The sequence below is a fragment of the Pongo pygmaeus genome, chromosome 4, assembly GCF_028885625.2.
Source record: "Pongo pygmaeus isolate AG05252 chromosome 4, NHGRI_mPonPyg2-v2.0_pri, whole genome shotgun sequence".
Classification (NCBI taxonomy): Eukaryota; Metazoa; Chordata; class Mammalia; order Primates; family Hominidae; genus Pongo; species Pongo pygmaeus.
Window position 1 is genome coordinate 183,381,515 of NC_072377.2, and position 5,334 is coordinate 183,386,848.

Genomic DNA, 5,334 nt, shown 5'->3' on the forward strand with positions numbered 1-5,334 from the left:
CTTTGTGAGTTTTCAACTCTATGTGCTATGGTTTGAAAGTTTTTGTCTCCTTCAAAGTTCATGTTGAAACTTAATCCCCAATGCAACAGTATGAAAAGGTGGAGCCTTTAGGAGGTGATTAGGCAAGAGGGCTGTGCTCTCATGAATAGATTAGTGCCTTATTAAAGGGCTTGAGGGGATGAGTTCACCCCTTCTACCTGTTGTATCATGTGAAGATGCAGCTTTTCTCACTTCTGAAAAGAACAGTGTCCATGCCGCCATCTTGAAAGCAGAGACCAGGTCCACACCAGGCATACCCAACCTGCCAGTACTTTGATCTTGGACTTTCCAACCTCCAGAATGGTGAGAAATAAATTTCTGTTATTTGTAAATTACCTAGTCTGTGGTATTTTCTTATAGCATCACAAATGGACTAAGACACTATGGGAAAGCTATGGCCAGACAGGCCAAATCTGGCCTGCTGACTGTTTTTGTAAGTGAAGTCTTACTGGAGTACAGCCATACCCATTCACTTACCTATTGTCTATAGCTGCTTCCCACTACAGTGGCAGAAGCGAATAGTTATGACAGAATGTATGGCCCGCCAAAGATGAAAGTATTTATTATCTAGCTAGTTACAGAAGAAGTTTGTTGAGCCCTGCTTTCTATCATATATTTTAATTTGCTCTTTTTGTATATGTATTATATCTCTCAATCTAAAAAAAGAAAGAAAATCTAGCAGCTATCCACTCATCCTGAGAACATATATATAATTATTATGCCTTCCTATGAACAATTCTTTGATTACTTAAAACCAATCTAAATATTTGCCACGGGCCTTCATGGTGAAGGCTTTACACACCAGCCTGTAATTTAGGGTTGGGGATTAGTTGAGTCATACGTGGGAAACCTGCAGCCTGCCAATCTCACCTCACTCTTTCATTCCCCTTCATGCTGCTGCAGGCAAATTCCTCGATTCAAGGAGGAACACCAGGTGGCTGTCTGGGGGTCATCAAAGGTGACCTGAAAAGCCCTTTTCTGCACTGGAGACATGACGTTGGAACAGGGACAACATCTCTAATATCAGGAAGGGTACCAGAGGTGACTTGCTGGGAGAAAAGGTGAGAGCAGGGAAGAGAACATGTTTACTATTTGGGGGCGTAGTACATTTGGAACAGCAACCCTGGGGGTCAGTTATAAGGCATGTAGATGAGCAGAAGGATCCCTAGAGAGCTTTACTCCCAGACAGGAGGCGATGGAGACGTGTGTGTACATGAACTTGTTCACTGAGAGCAGCTGTGATGATGTGCCTATAATCAGACATGTGGGTAGGAGTGACAGTGTGCCAGAGCCTAAGACAGGGGTGGTTTGTGGGTCCTTTGGGGACTGACAAGGGGGTAGTGGTTGCAGCCCCTCCCAGCGTGTGTGTGTGTATGTGTGTGTGTGTGATGGTGAATGAAGGGGAAGGGATCATGGTAATGCATGATATTGCAAGGGTGATGGGAGCATTGGCTTGCTTCTTCATCCTTACAGCTGGGGTTGATGCATATTTTTCCACCTGACTCTTAAAATCTTTGCCTTTTTAAGTAGCTGAGAAGGAGGGCGGGGGTAGTGTCATGTTGTGAGCTGAGTCACAGGAAACTTAGGCTGTCAGACACATATGGGGAAAGGGTGGCAATCTGAGAGGTAGGAAGAGGATATTTCAGGGGATAGTGGAGGAAGCTCAGTGAAAGGGAGCTTGGTAGCTCCTGCTCTACCAAGCATTTTCTAGCTGGGTGGGGATCACATAGGTCTTTCTGATCTCCTCAACTAGGTTGCAGCTGCCTTTGTGTTCTGACAGCCAATAGCTCACTTCCCGTCCTTTCTGTTCTCCTTCCTGTAGGGTAGAGAGTACTTTGTGGGGAATGTGGCTGGAAGAGCTGGGAAACATCTGCTACCATGGGGCACAGGCTTCCAATTAGAACAAGTGGAGAGCTGGCTGGATCTAGTGCAGGGTGGGCCCTGCTCCATCACCACCCTTGATATGAAGCAGTATTGTGCACCTTCATCTTATTTTCCCTAAATAAGAAATGCTTTCTTATTTAAGAAATTCAGCCAAGAACTCTGTTACTGCGGGTCCTCGTCTCCATGTCCTTACATGCCCCACAGCTTGAAGGAGAGGAGCCCTCTCTTCAGGGCCTGCGTTGTTCTCGTAACTTCTGTCCTGCTATGCCAATCCTCAAGCCTAGGGAAAGGTGACTGGAGAGACTTAAGAAAAGAAACTATATTGGGCCGGGTGCGATGGCTCATGCCTGTAATCCCAGCACTTTGGGAGGCCAAGGTGGGCAGATCACCTAAGGTTGGGAGTTTGATACCAGCCTGACCAAAATGGAGAAACCCCGTCTCTACTGAAAGCACAAAATTAGCCGGGTGTGGTGGCGCATGCCTGTAATCCCAGCTACTTGGGAGGCTGAGGCAGGAGAATTACTTGAACCCAGGAGGCGGAGGTTGCAGTGAGCCAAGATTGTGCCATTGCACTCCAGCCTGGGCAACAAGAGCGAAATTCCATCTCAAAAAAAGAAAAGAAAGAAACTAAATCAACATAAGTGGGTTTGATTATTTAATAAAAGTACCTGTTCTCACTTTATTTCAATGTAAAATGAATCTAGGAAAAGTATTACTAGTTATGTAGGAGCTATAGAGGAGTGTTGTGATGGTAATCTAATATTTTTAATTTTAGAATATGTAATCTTCTGCTTTCTGTTATTGTTTGCGTGTGTGTGTGTGTGTGTGTGCATGTGCACTTATGTTGTGTGCATGCACGCCGTAGGGATTCAGGAAAAACCAGTGTTATCCTGTGGATATAAGTATGTTTAATCACCTTTGTTAGTTGAGGAAGAGTATGGTGGATTACATTATTGTTTACTAAATATTCACTCCTTCTCTATCAATGTCCATGGGAAGAGGATAATGCCCTGCTCTATTGGTACAGGCCTCAACCATGTCACTTGGCCAATGAAATGTAGGTAGGAGTGACGGTGGGCCGCTGCCTAAGCCTTACAGTGTTTTGCGTGTTTCTCTTGCCCCTGTTACACTCCTGCCTTTCACCTCAACCGAAATATGCCTTGGATACGTACTGGCCCAGGGAGGAGGAGACACTCATGAAGCCGGCGTAGACCCAAAACCCAGCTTGGACTCAAACCCAGCTGGGCCTCTCCAAGATCAGCCAAACGCAGCCAGACTGCAGACATGTGAGTGAGAAATAAAGGCTTACTGTGGGCAACTGAGTTTTGGGGTGTTATACACACTCTTGTAAAATTAGCTAACTGATAGGGAGACTTCTAAAGTCCTAATGTCTAATCTCCCCTTTTTCCTCAGTAGTAGTTCTCCTACCCAGTAGTTAGCTGCTGCTAGTCACTTAGCTGAAAGATTGTATGTCTCTGACTCTTGCAGATTGGTAAGGCCTTGTAAGTAGTTCCAGGGAATAACAAGTAAGTAGAAATGTTCCTAAATGGAGAGGGTGTACATTTCTGTTCTTTGCCCTCCTCCCGTGGGTATAGCGCAGGTGTGATGGCTACATCAGGGATCCATAAAGTGCTGCCTACTGGCAGGCCAGATGTTTTTAAAGTTTTATTAGAATATAGTCATGATGGCTGGGCACAGTGGCTCACATCTGTAATTCCAGCACTTTGGGAGGCCGAGGTGGGAGGATCACTTGTGCCCAGGAGTTCGAGACCAGCCTGGGCAACATAGTGAGACCCTATCTGTATTGAAGATTTGCAAAAAGTAAAAAAGATAAAAATATATCGTCATGCATATTCATTTGTACATCATCTGCTGCTTTTGTATTACAAAGGTGGAACTGATTAGTTATGACAGAGACTTTGTGGCCAGCAAAGCCTACAATATTTAGTCTCTGGCTCTTTGAGCATGAGTTTACTCACCGCTGGCCTGGAATGTGAACTGCCTCCTTATACCATAAAGAACCTGAGAAAACAATATGCTATAATACAATACTTTTTCCCTGGGAATTTCTTTCAATATTTACTAGTGTCCATCTACCTTTTAATATTTTTCAGAGATGGGATCTCACTCTGTTTCCCAGGGTGGAGTGTATTGGCGTGATCATAGCTCATTACAGTCTGAAATTCCTGGGTTCAAGCAACCCTCCTGCCTCAGCCTCCTGAGCAGCTGGAACTACAGGTATGTGCCACCATGCTGGGCTAATTTTTAAAAAAAAAGTTTCGTAGAGACAGGGTCTCGCTATGTTGACCAGGCTGATCTTGAACGCCTGTCCTCAAGCAATCTTCTCGCTTCAGTCTCCCAAGTAGCTGGGATTCTGGGCTCAAGTCATCTACTTATTTTTTATTTTTTTTATTTATTTATTTATTTATTTATTTTTTGAGATGGAGTTTTGCTCTTGTCACCCAGCTGGAGTGCAATGGCACGATCTCAGCTCACTGCACCCTCTGCCTCCTGGGTTCAAGCGATTCTCCTGCCTCAGCCTCCCGAGTAGGTGGGATTACAGGCACCCGCCACCATGCTTGGCTAATTTTTGTATTTTTAGTAGAGACGAAGTTTCACCATGTTGGTCAGGCTGGTCTCAAACTGCTGACCTCAAGTGATCTGCCCGCCTCACCTCCCAAAGTGCTGGGATTTCAGGCGTGAGCCACTGCACCTGGCCCATCTGCTTATTTTTAACTGATACTTGAAAGAAGGAATCATTATCACTAATTATAGTATACAATATTTTCTGTGCATCTTAGTCATAGACACTTTATTGATATTGGATTGAACGTTTCATTGGGTTTCTATTAAGGATAGTGTGAAGTAGAACGGGGACTAAGACCTGGGAAGTGTATACATTCAAGAGTCTTCCATGTGGGTGCTGGTGAGAGGCACAGGGCTGAACAGGGTTAGCAGGGTTACAGCAGAGCAAGAACAGGGCTGAGGACGAAGCCCTGGGAGCAACAGAATTTGTGGGGTGGGAATAAGAGTCCGTGAAGGAGGCCAGAAAGTCAGGAAGGGAATGCTGGAGAGGAGCAGACCTCAGGACCTGTATAAGGGAGGGAACTGAATTCTACTCCTGTTATATACCCAAGATAACTGAAAACATGTTCACAAAAAACATATACATGAATGTTCGTAACAGCACTATTCATGATAGTCCAAAAGTGTAACAAGCCAAATGTGCATCAATGGATGAATGGATAAACAAAATGTGGTCTTTCCACACAGTGGAATATGACTCAGCCGTAAAAAGGAATGAAGTGCTGACACATGCCACAGCATGGATGGACTTGGAAAACATTAAGCCGAGTGAGTGAAGCCAGTCACGAAAGGCCATACGTGGTATGATTCCATTCATATGAAAGT

General features: G+C 44.7%; 1 long non-coding RNA gene across 1 annotated transcript; it reads left to right on the forward strand.

Annotated features, from left to right (window-relative positions):
• Positions 1 to 225: 225 nt before the first annotated feature.
• Positions 226 to 3,207, forward strand: LOC129036460 (uncharacterized). The gene is made up of 3 exons (XR_008502564.1): positions 226 to 342; positions 943 to 1,100; positions 3,104 to 3,207. It is a non-coding gene; the product is annotated as an uncharacterized LOC129036460 (long non-coding RNA).
• The last annotated feature ends 2,127 nt before the right edge of the window (positions 3,208 to 5,334 follow it).